Source organism: Epinephelus lanceolatus, chromosome 2 (assembly GCF_041903045.1).
Source record: "Epinephelus lanceolatus isolate andai-2023 chromosome 2, ASM4190304v1, whole genome shotgun sequence".
Lineage (NCBI taxonomy): Eukaryota > Metazoa > Chordata > Actinopteri > Perciformes > Serranidae > Epinephelus > Epinephelus lanceolatus.
Window position 1 is genome coordinate 49,216,936 of NC_135735.1, and position 19,271 is coordinate 49,236,206.

Genomic DNA, 19,271 nt, shown 5'->3' on the forward strand with positions numbered 1-19,271 from the left:
ACCGGACCTGAACCCAATCGAGATGGTTTGGGGTGAGCTGGACCGCAGAGTGAAGGCAAAGGGGCCAACAAGTGCTAAACACCTCTGGGAACTCCTTCAAGACTGTTGGAAAACCATTTCAGGTGACTACCTCTTGAAGCTCATCGAGAGAATGCCAAGAGTGTGCAAAGCAGTAATCAGAGCAAAGGGTGGCTATTTTGAAGAAACTAGAATATAAAACATGTTTTCAGTTATTTCACCTTTTTTTGTTAAGTACATAACTCCACGTGTTCATTCATAGTTTTGATGCCTTCAGTGAGAATCTACAATGTAAATAGTCATGAAAATAAAGAAAACGCATTGAATGAGAAGATGTGTCCAAACTTTTGGCCTGTACTGTACATGTGTTTAACAACATTTTTATAACATTGTTGATGTGCTGTAAGGTTGGCCTACCCAAAGGATAAAATGATTTCCAGTCTCAGGAGTGCTGTGACCAACAAGCCTTGGCAGTAATATTCGGTCTGCGATCTAGTGCAGTGGAGACAATATTGATTTCAGTATTAAATGTCCATGATAAAAAGACAGATTGTAAAGACAACGTATCTTTCAAGAATGGCAAAACACACCTTTAAATGTTTGAGAGTCTTGTCCCGGACATGGCCATGTCTTATCCAGTCCTGACTCCACAGAATATAATCAAAGTGAGCCAAACTCACAGACTGTGCAGTGGGGATAAAGATTTATAAGTATTACTGTCTCCTAGTTTTATTGAGGATGTTGTGTTTGTTCAGAATTAACCAAAAACATACACACAAGTACTACATATTACCTTACTGCAGCCCTGTGTAATTTGTGCCACTCTGAAATTGACAGCCTGAATAAAAAAAATGGTGATATAACTTTTTGCAGGATTTAGCACACAAAAATTGGCACCATAAACGTGAGTAAACATATACATCTTAATAGATTTAATAATGTTAACAGTACTGTCATACTCACATGATCTGTCAGCCATGGCATCATCAATGAGGTGTCCTCCAGTAGATCCAGAGGGCAAACACTCTTAATGTCCTTAACTGAAATCTGGAACTTTCTCCCGATTTTTGTCAAAACTTGATTTTCGTCCCGAGATCCAGTTAGAAGAGTTTTCAAAGTTCTCTACAAACAGCAGTGCTTTCTATTAGCTTATACAGTTCATAGTGATTATGGAAGTACAAAAGGACAAAAGTTATGTTCACATTGTACTTATTTTCAAACTGGATTTTTGTGAAAAACATCAGATGCAGCTACTAACCTTGTCCTCTTCAGAAATGCTATAGTTGCTGGCCTGAAAACTGCTGCCTGGGACCTTGTCTGCTGGAACAGCAGTAGGTGGCGGTGGAGGTGGCACTGCCACACTGCCAGATGTCTTCACTGAAAATATATATATATTGAAAGGCATATATTTACTGTCTTTTGTCTTTACACAGGTAAAAAGGCACTATTCCTTAACACCAGTGTTATTTATAATGTAAAGGGTCTATTGCATGCCCTCGGTTGTTAAATAATGGAAGAGCAATGCAATAGTGTGCATCCTGTGTGCTGTGATAACAAAAATACAGATACTTTTAAGTTGTGTGACATAGTGTCACAATACTTTGTGTAATACAACTCCTATATTTCTACTCACATATACTAAACACACCACTGTCGAAAAAATGTAAACAAACCTGAAGACGAGTGTGCCCAGCGGACCCAATGTCAGGGGCACGGATGACTGTTTTGTGATGTCATCAAGGAATTTCTTGTTGATGCTGCAGTTGTGCATTTCCAAAAGAATCCTGATAGTTTGTTTGAAATGTACTTTGCTCATTTGAGTAAGCGAGTACTTGGTAGCTGCTAACTCGCGGTTCATCTGTTCCGCAACGGATGAATTGATTTTGGAGCGTAAACTGGGGCACAAGTTTAAACTCCTTAGGCTCTCCTCAGGTCTCTTCTGGTTCTTCTGGTGAAAACGGTCGTACAGTGCATATCTCTCAGTTGTTTTGGTAACTGGATGAGGCAATATCCATGGATTATATTTTTCTGCTGGTAGTTTTAAGGGGGGATGTGTATTTATGTTTTTTACCCAGGCCATTTCAATTTTGAGTTTCTTCTCTGCTGCTGTTGCCAAATTCTCCTTGGTTGGTTCACACAATCGCCCGTCATTTTGGCTGGAAGAACAGTTGTTGGCTTCGATTGTTCATGTGTCTGGCAACTTGACCTGACACATCCGAGATAAAGCATGTCGGGAATGCTTTAAAGCTCAGCAAACCATCAACATGGTCCCTGGCAGATTCAGTCCAAAAAAGAAATTCAAATAGTAAACCACTCCTTGAGGGCGAGAAATGCAATACACCACCTGTAAATAATAAAAGAAAGCATAAGCAGAGAAAAAAGACCAACAAGACATAATCATTTCATAAAGACATCTCATTTTGAAGTCTAACCTCCAGTCTTTTGCAGCTTCAAAAAGCTTTGGATACAGTTCCTTGAAGTTGAGGAGCTCCTCCAACCTATTCACGAGGTCAGTGATGGATCCCTCATCACTGACACCAAGTGCATGACAGGCCTCCTGCAGGTCTTTCTTTTGAGGCTGTGGGTGTTTTGGACAGTATGGGCCAGATCCTCAAAAGGATTGCACTGCTTTTGCAACCGCTAAACCTGTGCAAATGAGAGAAAAAAATAGCGTGCAATCCACAAAGCACACGCAAAGGGTGAAATGCACGCAAACTGAACACAAACTGCACTGCCACTCCTAGCTGCGCCGGTCCAATTTGCATGCATGTAAATTAGGGAATATTCATAAATTCTGCGCAAAATTGCCCCCTTCTTATGCAAATAATCCTCATTGCAAATACCACCTAATCCACAAAGACCAAGCGGTGCTATTTAACGCCAGTGAGACCCGTGTATTAAATCCGCGCAATTTCTCTTTCTCCCTCTCTCACTCTCTCTCTCTCTCTCTCTCTCTCACGCAAAATGATTGCAAATTTCACTCAGTTGGTGGTAACTGTGGAGCATAGCCTATGTAAGGGCTGTCATGCCAGGACTCCGGTAATCATGGCAGCAGTGATTGTAGCCAGGCGAAGGCACCCTTATGGCAGGCGCGCACCAGAAAGGATTTATCGGAAGAGAGTATCACTTTTTGATTTAAGTGACAATGAAATCATTTGCAGATACCGGTCGCCAGGCCGCATGATCCTTGCGCTACTAGATGACATCAAGGATGACACTGAGCCTGCCACCCAGAGGTCCCATGCTTTACCTGGCATTGTCAAATTAGTGTCTACTAGTGATGCGCGGATGGGCTCTGACGGCACCCGAATCTGCATCTATCCATCAATCATCCATCCACCACCCATCCGAGCAAATTAATTTTCTGTAATTACAGACCCACATCCACCCGCACCCGCATGTTTATATTATCAGGAAAGATTAGATCCTGACCGATCCCGTCAGCTGACTGACATTAAAATAATCAACAAAATGGCGCCGTTACTCCGTGCGTAAAGGCGCACATTGGCACTCTTAATGAGGAGACACTCATTTCTGCTGCTGCGGGGATCACTGTGTTAAATAAACCCTTCCACATGACACATTTAAAGAGTATGCTTGCCCAGCCAATCATACATTATTTATCAGCGGGATATAAGCATGATGATATAGAGGGCCTATTGTATTGTACACGACACAAGTAGGTTCATTTCACATTTTAGAGCATGCAATACATTTTCCCCTCATTAATGTTTGTCAAAACAATTTGTAAACTTTGTTTTTAAAGGGTGCGATTTAAATAAAAGTTATTATTAGGCTATTATTTTCACCCGCCCATAACCCATCCGCCATTAATCAGATTGTTCATTTTTATCACCCGATCGACCTGGCGGTTATAACTGCCATCCGCGCATCTCTAGTGTCTACACTACAGGTTCTTGCATCTGGCTCTTTCCAGAACCCCACTGCAGGCGTCTCAGGGCTCTCACAGTCATCCATCAGCAGGGCCATGTGCCGCAAATTGCGCTCAGCTGCCAAACTTTGCGGGCGTGTTAGCGCCGGCATATGATTAGAGCAAATTCTTTTGAGGATAAGGCGCTAAAACAGGGCAGATTGCGTGAGCTAATTCTGCGCAAATAATGGCGCTATTAGCAGGAGCAATCCATTCTTTGTGGATCTGGCCCTATGTTTTTTGAATGAAAATCTTTAGACAATATAAATGACAACAATAACTACTAACATTTTCAATATAACACACCTTCTTCAACTCAAGCAGGGTCAGAATGGTGTCTTCATCCAACTGTCTGGCTGGCACTTTTGAGTCTTCTTTACTTTTTTTCATGCCTTTCTTTACCTCTGTTTTGGGAAGTGTGTCCTCCTTTCTCACATCCTCCCCCATCCAAGGAGCCAATGTCGAGTACGATGTCTTGGACTCATATGGGTTTCTAGTTGATGTACCTGGGGATATTTTTAAATGATAAACATAAGTTTCATTAACATTAATGTCATACTCTATCTAATTTACAGATATGCAGGCCTGTGTAATGCGCGTGATATGTAAAACCAAACTGCCAAAACAAAAAAAATCATACTGTTTTCCTGGTTACTCTGAATAACGCATTTTTTCTGTAGCTTACTCACAGTCCTGGCTACAAAATATGAAATTGGGCTGATTTTAAATGACCATTTATAGCAAAAACTGTACTGGAAGCATTCATGATCGGAATTGTAGGGCTTCATTGCTGTGGACTGATGACTGTGATCTGTATCCACTTTTTATATCAAATGAATTATGTGGAAAAAAAGTTTACTCTACACAGAACTGCTTACTTAAGGGTATACTCTCTATTGTGGCATAAGTGAGCAACATTGTGGCGCCTTAAACTTTAATAACAGGTATGCATGTTCCTGTCTAGCTTTAATTATAATTTTGGCCACAGGACAGGCAAGTGATGACAGATCAGTGTCAATTTTCTGTGCAGGCCATTCAGTTCTTATGGATGCAGACTTACAATAAAAATGAAGGTTGTGGGTGAAAAGTCAAAAAATCGAGTCTTACCCTACAAAATCTATTTTGTATTTTGTGAAAATGCGTGGATATCCCCAAATCATATTGGTGACAAACCGTAATTAAAAGAACACCCTTTTTTCCAGATTTCATTTCAGAATAGGCAATTGATAGTTTTGAAGGTACACAGATTAGCAATTAATTACATTACAAAAAAGCACTTTTCAAGTTCATTTGGAGCTTACAAAACCATATCAAAGTTATGCCAGAAGTGTTTTCAAATTTCTATACAAGAACAACTTAAATGTAGTTTGACAAATCAATCCCCTTTCCATGGGCCACTTTTGTCTTGTCATTCTTTGTTGAAATAAAACTTTAAGCATGGACAGGCAAGATTGTTTTTCTTTTCAATACAGCTAGGGTCAATCTGCTCCTAAACATTAATATTTACATTGAAATTTCCTATCAAAGTGGATAATGTTACGGATTTCCTTTCATCAGTAGTGTTTGCAAGGCCACAAACCACATTTACATTTTTAAATAGTATGGATTTAAGTCCTCCAAAGACTAAATGCAAAAGTATGTGTGGAGTAGTAGTTTGTAAAACCTTTTTACTGTAATTGTGAAGCCAAGCTCGTGGAAATGTGGTTATGGGGCCTAGGATAGGAACTTTAAATTTCTAAAGCAATATACAAACCTGATATAAACCCCTCAGCTATCATTTCGTTGTCTAGCATAATTGCAGACATCACTAAGTGTAGTTAGATGTTCATGTATATGTTGTAGGCTCACCTGGTATGTCAAAGGCTACCTTCCAGTTTGCATCTGCAATTATAACTGGAGGGCAGCCACCACACTGGTCGCAACTGAACTTGAATGTGAAGTCTGTCAATGACAGAAAGTGATGAAAAGCTCTTCTGACCATTTGGTGGTGGAAACGGCTGTCATTGAAGAATGACAGGGTTGAGAGCATTCGTCCAGGAGCGGTTTTGTTCTGAGAAATACATAAAAACCTGAGTCAAAAAAATATGTGTAATTGCTCTTGTCACACACGACAGTCCTGACACATTACTTTTCTGTTACCATTAACCTCAACAACCAATTAAAATAGTGATTGTGGGTAGGAAAAACTATACAACCTACATCTCCCAGAAAATTACATGCAAACAAAACACTATTTAGTTGTTTTATCAATGTAGCACTACAGACATACAGAAGATATGCGGCCTAACCACTTATTTGATGTATTATCTACAAAATCCATATCATCAAGCAATATTATAATCAAGACATGCAAAATTAGTTATATTCTTTGGAAGAAAAAATAATGATTGATACCTAGAGTGCATTAAGTTGTCAAGTAATTTCATTTTCATGTACATTTAATTACAGTTTTGCACCGTATCAGTTTTTATTTTCTCATTTAAATTGAATATGTACACATCATCATTACATTAAATGTCAAAAATTTCTTGGCCTTATATGAGAGCATCACAAGACTCAAAACTGAAGCCAGTACTGTACCTGGAGTCAGAGTTCATTTCAAAATCCCATCCCAAAAATGACATTAATTCAAACTGAGTTACAGTAACACAAATGTTAACTAGTTATAGACATACAGTCACCATTATTATTTTAGTTTTTTTGAGCAGTGTTGTTGTGTTTATATATAGGCAGGCTAATAAAACTATTTTTCTGATGTCATACCCCTTTTTCAACTGATGTGCAACAATTTATAGTTTTTAAAATTATGTTTACAATGATAACACAGTTTGACTGAAATAAGTAAATAATTTCTTACCCGTTATCACCTGCATAAATACATGTAATTATTTATCGTGGTGTATTCCACGGGTACACCACATAGAGGTTTGATCCAAAGAGGTTCACATGCAAATTTTAAAAAATGTTTTCATAACAGTAACAATATTATATGTATTGCCATACCCTTCTTTTTTTCTGCAGCAATCCCTGTGAATATAGAGGGAAGAAATATCACGTCATGTTTTTTATTTTACATTTACAATGTACAATGGGGAATGCAGCTGCCAGGGCTCGTTCAATGAGCATTTACTTACTTTAATTAACCAGACCATTCACAGTCACTGAAAATCAGCAGGGGAGGCATGCAGAAACACCTATTTGCATTGGTCTACCTCTCTCTCTCTTGTCCCATGTCCTCCTTCCTTCCTTCCTTTCTGTCAATTTTTTACACTGGGGGCAAATGTAATTTGGGCAGAAAGTGTATTTACAACCACCCAAAGCAAGCACACTTAGAGACCAAACTAAATGGTATGCTTGGTGTGTGTGCCTCTCCCATCTACACAGGCATCCTCTTATCAAGCCACATTAACGTCAGGCTTATTTTCTTAAGCGGGAAACAGTTATCATTAGCCAAAAAACACCAAATATTAACATGCAAGCGCACATCGTGTAACTTGCACAAAACTCAACACACAAAACAGAGGCTTCAGTTGTCACTACATGACCTGAAGGCTCCCTCTCTCTTTCTAATTTTTAATCAGATTTTAAATGCATCCAAAATAGCTTCCAATAATGATATACCAGCAACTTCAATGGGAAATAAAAGAGAAAAATATGTAACAATAAAGATAATTCAATATGTATTGTGGCTACATATATGGTAGCGGAAAAATAAATTCTGTATCCAATCATTTGAAAAGGTCCCAGGATTAAGCCCTGGGTGTATATTTCAATGTGCCAGGGCTCAGCCCAGGCCCAATTTAACCCTTGAATACAGGCTATAGGCCTAAGTGTCTTACCATGAATCTGTTGCAAGTGGTACTTGAAACTGAAGTCCCTGGTAAAGGGCTGATATCCGCAGAAGGGGCAGTGGTAATGGCTTCTTTTAGAATCTGCAGATTTATCCTTGCAGAAGCATGCCACCACAAACTTTTCTGTAAATAAAAGAAGAAAATCACTTGGCTGACTCTTGTTTTTTTTTTTTTTTTTTTACATACCCTTCATAACCACAGACGTACGTCAATGTGTCATGATACCTGTGGTTTGATCCAAGAAATAGATAGCCTCTTTGAGGTGCTTTTTTCGGAGGTGGTCCTCATTGGCCAGTTGTTTGGTCCGACAGAACATACACTCCTCAGCAGTGCAAGAAAAAAATGTGTTCAGGTCCGTAAAAGCCTGATGGGAATCTGCAAAAGGCACACCTGTTGTTATTATTATTGACGACTAGGCTAGAACACGGATAAAGGCTGTCAGCGCAAATTTAGTAGCTATCTATCTATTTGACGATAAGGAATAAATGTTTACATATAGACCACATTTCTCCAGGAGTTGCTGGCTTACATGTGAAATGGTGGAAACGTATATTGCTTGCTGGGTTGGTACAGTTGCAAGAAAAAAGCGTCGTAACCGCCATTAGGCGTTTTTACGATGGCGCAGCAATTTCTAAAAATGTTGAGGGGCCACAACAGTACAACCGGACACATGTTTTAAGGCTTTTATGAAAAAGTGAACGGTTCCACTCAACTTGGTAAAACTTTTCTGCTCTTCAAGAAATTCCAACTCGAACACAGCAACTACAACTTGGCCGTAATCTTCGGTAATGGCTTCACGTAAAAGTGCTTAGGCCTACATTTCATTACAACAAGGTGATTCGGACTTTTTCATTTAAAGTCATTTTATTGCCAGTCTAGCATAATACTTCAATATTCTAAGAAATAGGCTACTGTAAAATCATGTAAACCACTTGTTTATTTTCCTTGTGAGAACTGGTATGCTAGCAAAACTTACCAGCCATGTCCTCAAGTCGTCAGGTAAAAACTGTCGCTTGTATCAGAGACTGGTAGGCATACTGACCCACCCACGCAACACACTTGAACTGTGGGTAATCTGTTAGCGCTGAGCTACTTTGCTATAGGCTACATTCACATCGTATGTCGTATGACGTAAGGCAATTGATATTGGGGGGCACATAGAGGCGGTGGGTGAGCTGTAGACACTACCCAGAAAGCAACTTTCTGTGTAATAAACGTCTAATAGCCGTCAATATATAAACCTAACGACTAGGCTAGAACGAGGCTAAATTTGGGGAATACGACCTATTTGAGGATGTTGATTAAATGTTCACATATAGACCACATTTCACCAGGATTTGCAATACTGGCTTACATCTGATAAATTAGAGAAATGAACTCAACTCAACTCAACTCAACTTTATTTATATAGCCCTTTAAAACAGCCACGGCTGAAACAAAGTGCTGTACATAAATGAAGATAAGATCTTATTTGCACATTTTAAAAGATAAAAGGTGTGTTTGTGGCACAAAAGAAAGAGAAGGTTGAAAAAGGTAGCCCCTTCGGATCAACGGATCTCGTGCCTAGTAAAGTATTCTCCTGGGCGGGCGGTAACGCTACTACGCAACAGTACCCCTAGTCGGGTCGAGAAGTGGAAATCATTATAATTTTTTCGCTCGTGTATTTTGTTTCACAAGTACGGTCTCTGGCAATAAGTGTCCGTGTTTACAGTGTCTGCGCATGCGCTTTCCAGCTGTAAAGTGTAATTTGTTGTTTTACATTAATGTATGAACATAATACTGTAAACCATTTCTGGTCGAGTACTTTTATTTTGAAGGGACATAACGGAAATGTGTGTGGTCTGAATGTTTTTTGATTGTTCAAGGCAAAAGCGCTGAAGACTGAAGTGCGACCCATTCAGTGAATAGAGTTTCCCTATCTTTATTTTATTATCCCTAAGTAGCCTATAGGCGCAATTACACCCGCTCGGTTACACTACCATGATCTCCGGGAAATGTGTTGCCGGCTGCACACAGTCACTTATCAATATCACATCTCAGCCTAAAGAAATGATCAAAATGAATAAACAAATTTAATGGTGACTTGTGACACATTCATTTTATAACCGCATCTTCAAATCAACATTTGCATCCCAGTTGGTGGCCACTGGCATCATATAGGCTAAACGACATATTCCTCTGGCTCATCAGTGGTATGTCCATGCCTAAAGGCTTATGCCGCTGGAAGTAAAGGCTTATGCCGCTGGAAGAGTAGTGGTATGTCCATGCCTAAAGACTTATACCGCTGGATCAATTGCTATATCGATGCCCAAAGGCTTATGCGCTGGATCAGTGTGTCGATGCAGGACATCATATGGTGCTGAAGCAGGAGTGGTATATGTAACATATGCTGCTGCATAGACATGTGTAGAATAGCATGATCCAAGACCTAGATGAAACATAGGAGTAACAATTAAATTGAGACACTACATTTTCAACTTTCTTATCACAATTAGCCAGACTGTAAACAGGTCTGGGTTCAGTAGCTGTTAGACCATGAATTAAAACAAGTCATCAAATATCTACAGTGCCACCTCCTGGCAGATATAGGAACCTGCGTCTGTACATTGACAGCAGTGAACTACTTCAGGTGTAGTCAATACATTTACACATCCTCATTTCTTAAGCTCATGAGCAAAAAAACCCCAGATGTTTACAACAATCCTCAAGACAGCATTTTTCTGTTAAATAGAAATCACTAGCAACACGACGTTCAACTGGCTCAGACGTGCAAATGTTTTATTGAGTATATGAGGACAACAATGGAATGTTCACATTTAGAACATTTTTCCACCAGGATTTGCAATACTGGCTTTTTTATAAGACATTTCAATGTGTTTTTTAGTCAAGCTCCAAAATTAAGACATTCTCTTATTTGCACATTGTAGTGGATAAAGGATGTCTTCATTGCAAAAAAGAAAAAAAAACAATGGATAAATAACGTTCACATGATCAGTTAAAACTTCCACAGTTCTCCTGACTGTAAGGCCGCTGCACTACTTACTGCATCATAACAATGTTACTTGCCACAAAGGTGGAAAGCATCATATAGCTACATGTGTTTAGCTTGTGCCTTACACACAGTCACTTATCAATATCACGTCTCAGCCTAAAGAAATGATCAAAATGAGTGAACAAATTTAATGGTGACTTGTGACACATTCATTTTATAACCGCATCTTAAAATCAACGTTTGCATCCCAGTTGGTGGCCACTGGCATCATATAAACGACTATATTCCTCTGGCTCATCAGTGGTATGTCCATGCCTAAAGGCTTATACCGCTGGAAGTGTCCATGCCTAACGGCTTATACCCCTGGAAGAGTAGCGGTATGTCCATGCCTAAAGGCTTATACCGCTAGAGGTGTCCATGCCTAAAGGCCTATACCACTGGAAGTGTCCATGCCTAACGGCTTATACCGCTGGAAGAGTAGCGGTATATCCATGCCTAAAGACTTATACCGCTGGATCAATTGGTATATCGATGCCCAAAGGCTTATACACTGGATCAGTGTGTCGATGCAGGACATCATATGGTGCTGAAGCAGGAGTGGTGTGTTGGTAGTAGGGGAGCAGTGTTGGCTGAATGAGACTTGTGATATTCAAGGACATATGCTGCTGCATAGACTTGAGTAGAATAGCATGATCCAAGACCTAGATGAAACATAGAAGTAACAATTAAATTGAGACACAAAATTTCTTATCACAATAAGTATACAGTAAAACTACCAGGTGATTATTTAACTACCAGGTGATTATTTATTTTTTATATGTGTGTATATATACATACACACATATAAAAATAAATAATCACCTGGTAGTTTTACTGTAACAAGCACATGCACACACACACACATACATACATACATACATACATACATACACACACGCACACTCACACACATTGATTGACAATAGTTAGAAAATATCTCAATGTATAGTAAACATGATACATAATATGCCACAATGGTTAATGTTCTGCGAAGTAGATTTTATATGAAGTAATGTATTATTGTGTTCTCCTAATAATGAAAACCTGTCACTAAGTATTGTTTTGTTGGCTGGCTCAAAGTTTCTGCTATCGATTAGTCAGACTGGCTACAGTGGCTGGGCTAACATTAGCCATGTTAGCTAAGGCTAGCACTTTCATTAGCTTTAAGTAGTTTATAGGCGGACATTTAGACATAGGCCTATTACTTTACTATCATATAGTAAGAGTCCCACGTGTAATTACTGTCTATATGCGTACACCCCAACAACATAACATACATACATTCCTTTACTTGCGGTAAAGTGTCATGTTAGCATTGTCAATAAAGACAAAAAAAAAATGTATACATTTACGGCAGTACTTGTCGTCAAACCAGCCCAGTGGCATTATATTTGCATATTCATCAGGGGGCGGTACCCATCCAACCGTCTCTCAGTGCCATAACAATCTCAAACGGCACATACCGTCGTGTGTCGGTGGAGTAACAGCGGCATAATAGCAGCATACCACTCCGAGAATCTGTATGCCAGTCTGGGGATCGGTATATACCAGTCTAGGGATCTTTATACCAGTCTGGGGATCGGTATATACCAGTCTAGGGATCTTTATGCCAGTCTGGGGATCGGTATATACCAGTCTAGGGATCTTTATGCCAGTCTGGGGATCGGTATATACCAGTCTAGGGATCTTTATGCCAGTCTGGGGATCGGTATATGCCGCTGAGCAGCAATCGACATACCCTCAGCCACTTTTCGATCTCGGCATCACTCTCTCCCTCCCGCTGCGTCCCTCTCTGGCCCGGCTCGTGCGCGAGCCATCTCCGCCCGAACGGGATTTGCCGTGATATACAACATTATTGATAGTATTAATTAATTATTAATGATATTCAAATGATCAAATTTAGGTTCGAACTTATAAAAAAATAAATAGATTTGAATATATTTCTAACTTCGATTTTTTTTTGACAGCCCTAACACACATGTTTACTGCTGGTCTATTCGCACGGGATTAGTATTACCTGAGGTAATTGTCCTGGACCCTTTTACAGAAGGTAAAAGTCGCGGTAATCTTTACTAACATCGTGCGGTAATGATTACTGACATGGCACATTCGGACGGGACTAAAATCTCTGGTAATTATTACTTTACCCCTCGTCCCTATGTAAAACTAATCCCGTCCGAATAGGGCTTTAGGGGGCAAAACATATGTGTGGTCCTCCATTTAAAGTGCAACAGAATCATAAAAGTACAAAGCAGGTTCACGCAGAAGTGCCCCGGATTGATCTTCACCTTAACCGTCTCCAGTGATGGCAAGTTCTAGGTAAACGCGAAAGGCGAAGCGCGTATATCCCTTTTGGCCACTATATTCAAATATGGCGACGCAAGAGGGCAGCCTCCAGCAGACTGCACCCTGCCTGTGTATATATAGAGAAATCATTCTAAGCCTATGAGAAAGCTTCCATTTGTATGTGAATTGCATTACACTTTAGTAAATATATATTTATGAAAGCAATAGTTGATATTTGCTAATAAACAACCACGTAAATTACACATTGTAACTTTAAGCTGCAGTTAGTTGAGAAAGGGGTGTTGGGTGCAAAGAAAGAGGGACTTGGTCATGCACTAGCAGCACAGTCACTTTAAGTTCCAGTGGGAATTTTGACTTTTGAGCAGCAAAAAGAGTCGCTTTTGTTGCAACTGTCTCATGAGAAGGAGAGGCAAAAGGCTGAGACAGAAAGGCATAGACTGGAGGTGGAAAAGCAGGTCACAATTGGACGGTTGCGGCGTGAGACAGAGCAGGCAAAGATAGCACTGCAGACTGCTAGGTTGGGTTTAGTCAGAGATGGTAAGCTTTCTGGGGATGTCTTGCAAGGGGAGGAAGGTTCATCTTTGCTCTCTGGGGCTCCTGATGTTGTGAGGAATTTGCAGCTTTTGCCAAAGATCAATGAGAAGGATCCAGATGTTTTTTTCTCTCTGTTTGAGCGGGTTGCACAGGCAGGGGGTTGGTCAGACTCTGAGCAAATGTTGCTGTTGCAGTGTGTGTTGTCTGTGAAGGCACAGGAGGCTTATGCATCTTTAAGTAATGACAGTCTAACTTATAAGTCAGTCAAGGCTGCTGTACTAAAGGTGTATGAGTTAGTCCTGGAAGCCTATTGCCAGCGTTTTAGGACGTGGGGAAAAAAGGGTTAACCAGTCGCATTTGGAGTTTGCGAGGGAGCTGACTACCCATTTCAATCATTGGTGTATGTCCTCTGATGTTGAAGATTTTGAGAGTTTGTGTGATTTGATCATCTTGGAGCAGTTTAAGAACTCTCTGCCCAGTCTGGTGGCTACACATCTTACTGAGTGTAAGGTTAAAACTGTGGCTGAGGCTGCAGAACTGGCGGATGAATATGTCCTCATTCATAAAAGCCAGTACAGTGAGCCTGTGCGGGAGCCTGTGAGGCACAAGGATGCTAGTGGTAGGTCGTCTGTTCGCTTTGGGGGTTCTTCGGGTAAGGGGGGAAAAGGTGAGAATTTGTGCACTTACTGCCATGAGCCAGGCCACTGGAAGTCAGACTGCCCAATGCTTAGGGCTAGGAAGCAGCACGCAGGAAGCGGCCGTCTAAAACCTGCTGCCCTGGCTGCAAGTGTTCCTGGTCCTGTGGATGTGGGACTGTGTCAAGTTGGGCAGGCAGAATTTGGTGTGGCTGATGACCCCAGTGTGTCATATCGGCCTTTTGTCTCTGATGGGTTTGTAACACAGGCTGGTAGTGAAACTAAGATTCCCGTTTAGATCTTGAGAGATACTGTGCTGTTAATTCTTATGTTGTGGAATCTGTTTTGCCATTTTCAGAGAAAACTGATACTGGGGGTAGGATCCTTATGTGAGGAATGGGGTTGGGGTTGGTACCTGTCCCAGTACATAAGATGACCTTAGACTGTGGCTTGGTGCAGGGCAAGGTGCCTATTGCTGTGAGACCAGCATTACCAGTTGAAGGGATTGATATCATTCTGGGTAATGATTTGGCTGGCAGTCGTGTTTGGGTGAGTGAGTCACCGCCTCTAGTGGTCACTACTTCTCCTTTGAGTTCAGAGCAGCTTGATAAAAGTGCTGTGTGTTTTCCTAAAGTTTTTCCAGCATGTGCGGTTACACAGGCAATGAGTCAGGCTGAGTCGAAGGAGGGGGAAGGGGAGGTGGAGACTGCGTTGCCATGTTTGCCTGATTTCCCTTTGTCTGTGTCTCACAGTGACCTGCAGAGTGAGCAGAGAGCTGATCCGTATTTGAAAGAGCTGTTTGGGTCTGTGTTGTCAGCCAGTGAGGTGAAAAATGTTGCCAGTGGTTACTTTATTCAGGATGGTATTTTGCTGAGGACGTGGTTGCCCCATGGTGAGGATTTTGTTGGTGACCCCATTTTTCAAGTAGTTCCATCCAAGTTGCGTAGCCATGTGTTGGAGCTTGCTCATGACAGGTCGGGGCACTTTGGGGTCCCGAAGACCTATGACATGATTTTACGACTTTTTTTTTTTTTTTGGCCTCAACTGAAGAAGGACGTTTCTCTGCACATTAAGAACTGTGGTTCTTTTCAGCTAACTGGTAAGCCAAACCAGGTCATTGAACCAGCTCAGTTACAGCTGATTCCAGCTGTTAGTCAACCATTTGAGTACTTAATCAGGGATCCAACTTTTCTTCCCATCTGATGGCCTAAGTGTTGAAACTGTTAGGGATCAGGCATAATCAGTCAACAGCTTATCATGCTCAGAGTCAAGGGGCTCTGGAGCGTTTCCACCAAACTCAAGTCTCTTTTGGAGGCATATTGTGTTGAGCTGGTTGGGGACTGGGAGGAGGGGCTACCCTGGTTGCTTTTGACTGTGCGGGGGGTAGTGCAAAAAGTACAGGGTTTAATCCAAATGATTTAGTGTTTGGCCACACTGTCCTTCCTGAGGCAGCATTTGGTTTTGGGTTTGGTTTTGTCTTAGCTTCCTACACCCTAAAACATCACACACAATACATTGTTTCACTCATGCCCTCACCTACACCACTGACATTACTGATTGCACACGTAATGTTTAGTTACTGTATATTTCCAAATAGTCGCCCGGTGGCAAATAGCCGCCGGGCACCTAATAGCCGCCGGGGGTTTGACCCCATTTTGCGTGTTAAACGCTGGTCCGATTAAATGCCCGGGCGATTATTTCCTCATTCGTTGCCTCATGGCTGTCCCTCCTTGAGGGACTGTTTGCGCTTTTACACATGGGTCGGTGGTGAAGTGGTGCACATGACTCATGCTATGGACGGACGGAGGGACAGACGGACGAACAGAAAGCCACGTATCTAAAACAGGTAATACATCTGGCTACATCTTTCCCACATCAAATATCTGTGATCGCTTTGACCCACGTGCGTAAAAGCGCACACAATTCTGTGTCCTCTCACCGCGGATGCTGTGATTTGATGGCCTGGTACTCATTGTAGCCCACTCTTATAAGACCCAATAATAATAATAATAATAATAATAAGTTACTGCGGACCTATATGCCATGCTTTTTAATAAAATTACCAGAAGAGTTCGCTGAAAAACAGGTAATGTCAGCCTGAATTACTCACGTGAAAATCACTGACATGCATGGGGAATACGGCTTCTACAGGTTCGCCATAGCTTACTGTCAGGACTCAGGGACCAGAATTCGGGATGGCGGACCGTCGGGATGGCGATATTTCGGTGTGGCGGCCTCTAACTGTTGGTTAAATGGCCCGTTCGGTTGGTATTCGGATAACTGGGGCTTTACTGGTATAATGCAATAGCACCACCCAGCGGTGAAACCCGTGTACATGTGTACACGAAAAAAATGACCCACTCTAAATGTTTAGAGATTTTTGTACACGAAGTCACCCCTACATTATACAGTATTTTTGCACTAAAAAACATAGTGGACAGGAACTGTAACCAAATAACGGCCTGGTGCAGGTCAGTGCAAAAAAAATAAAAGCCTTGAGCAAATAGCCGCCTGGTTCTTTTAAAAGCCTGGGGTCAAAATCGATTTTGTGAAATAAACGCCCGGGCTGCTATTTGGAAAAATACGGTAGGTTCTTTTTCTTATGTTTATTCTTTAGTAAATAAAATCCATTAATTGGCTTTCCTTGTGTATGCATCTCCCTCTTTGTCATGGCCGTGCAGCCCAGTTCGTGACAATTTGGACCTAGTCTAATGTGGTCTGGATGAAAAAAAAAAGCAGTGAAATCACCCTTTTTTGCATTTTCACAAATAGAGTAAAGGTTTCACAAATCAGAAGCTGTATTTTAATGAGTCTCTGGATTCTCCATGATAATCTAGTCCAGATTATTTTCCCACTATGGTGTAACCTGCTGCTATTTTACACATTTGTGCATTTGTGTGCGGGTGGGTGTGTTTTGTCAGGGAGGGATGGGAAGATGTTAGACAGTTGTGTGTGTGTGTGTGTGTGTGTGTGTGTGAAAAAGAGAGAGTGAAGTGTATGTAGGGGAAGGGGGGGTGTCACATATTTATTATTACTATTTATTCTTTTTAAAGCACTGATCAGGAGTGGCACCTTGAATTTCGTTGTGTTAATACACTGTATTCAATGCAATGACAAATAAAGCTTCTATTCTATTCTATTCTATTCTATTCTATTCGACTAGTCTAAGTATAGTGGCTTGTGATCTGGACCATTTCATTGAGATCATTAAGAAAAATACTACAGTAAAATGAATAAAACTCAGGATTATGATAACCTTTGACATCTCCTGTCTTCTTGGAGTATTGGTTTCTTAAGAGTTTTTAATACAGAGCAAACAAGACCACAGCAAATAGGCAGAAATAGCAAGACTGAAAAGCAGTTTACCATGAGTAAGGACAATAAGAAAGATATGCTACAGTTAAAATGCTCAAAATTTAGGACAATTGCACTCTACTGATCATTCTCATTAAATTTTCCCTGTATTTGCTCAATTTTTCAGTTCATGAATTAGCTTGAAAATGACTGACCGCCATCTACAGGCATTATGCGACATTTAAGGTGGACCGAGAAATTCCAATAGGAAGCTGTGAATGGGATCACTGCAGATCTACCAGAGCTTTCGAGAGCAATGGTGATGTTACGGAGTCAAAGTTATGTTTTACGTCGCGGCAACAAGCGCATAATCCTTGGGACTCCAAGGCAGCCATAATAAACAACAGCCTACGATCAGTATTAGACAGTAAATTAAGTATGTGCTAGGCTGAATAACTTCCGGGGTACAGAAATGAGAGTGATTAAATAATTAAACTTGGTGATTGATGGGATCGAGGAATCACCCGGGGAAACCTGGGCTGAGACGGAGGAGAAAATCAAGAGGGTCCTAGCCGAAAAGCTACAACTTCGGCAAGAGATCAAGATGGAGAGAGCCCATCGCTCAGGGAAACCTGGAGGCGATAGACCAAGGCCCATTGTTGTGAAGTTCCTCAGGTACAAGGACAGAACAACCATACTGCAACGCACCAAATCTCTTAAAGGAACCAAAATTTACATTAACGAGGACTACACTGAGTCAGTAAGAAGAAAGAGGAAGGAGCTGTTGCCAGAGTTGAGAGCTGCCAGAGCCAGAGGAGATATTGCCTATCTGCGACATGACAAACTGATTATTCATCCCTGCATCAGTACACCAAAAACTACCTAGAAACATTAATCTCCGACCACTGTATTCTGAACCTTAAAACTCTCATATGACTATAAACACAACACATACACATCCCGTAGCCAATCATATATTACAAAGGATTGATGAACTTGATCACCTGAAGATAAACACTCTTCAATACACTGAACACCAGCCACATGATATTGAAATGGACATTGATCCAGAAAACAATTTTTTCCTGAATGTCAACAACTGCCACTACTATACAGATGAACAGTTCAACAACACAGTTAATACTGAAAACAAACTTTCAATAATCCACTTTAACAGCAGAAGTTTATATGCCAATTTCTACAACATTAAAGATTATTTAAGTCACTTCACACGGCCATTCAATATAATTGCAATATCTGAAACTTGGTTCAACAATGAAAAAGGCATGGACTGTGAAATTGAAGGATATGATTTGATTTGTATGAACAGAAAAAACAAAAACGGTGGTGGTGTAGCCTTGTTTGTTGATATGAGCTGCAATTATAAGGTGGTGGAAAAACTGTCAACAGTGGTGGATAATGTTCTTGAAAGTCTCACAATAGAAATTTGTGTGGAAAAAAAGAAAAATCTCATTGTGAGTTGCATATACAGAACACCAGGATCTGATATTGGTTCAACAATGAAAAAGGCATGGACTGTGAAATTGAAGGATATGATTTGATTTGTATGAACAGAAAAAACAAAAACGGTGGTGGTGTAGCCTTGTTTGTTGATATGAGCTGCAATTATAAGGTGGTGGAAAAACTGTCAACAGTGGTGGATAATGTTC

The 19,271-nt window shown here is 40.8% G+C and overlaps 1 long non-coding RNA gene across 1 annotated transcript in view; it reads right to left on the reverse strand.

The window, feature by feature from the left end:
- Window positions 1-10,551: 10,551 nt before the first annotated feature.
- The window catches only part of LOC144458777 (uncharacterized), a 32,013-nt gene continuing 23,293 nt past the window's right edge, over window positions 10,552-19,271 (reverse strand). The window contains exon 2 of the long non-coding RNA XR_013488164.1: window positions 10,552-11,493. This is a non-coding gene — a long non-coding RNA (uncharacterized LOC144458777). The remainder of the gene's footprint in view (window positions 11,494-19,271) is intronic.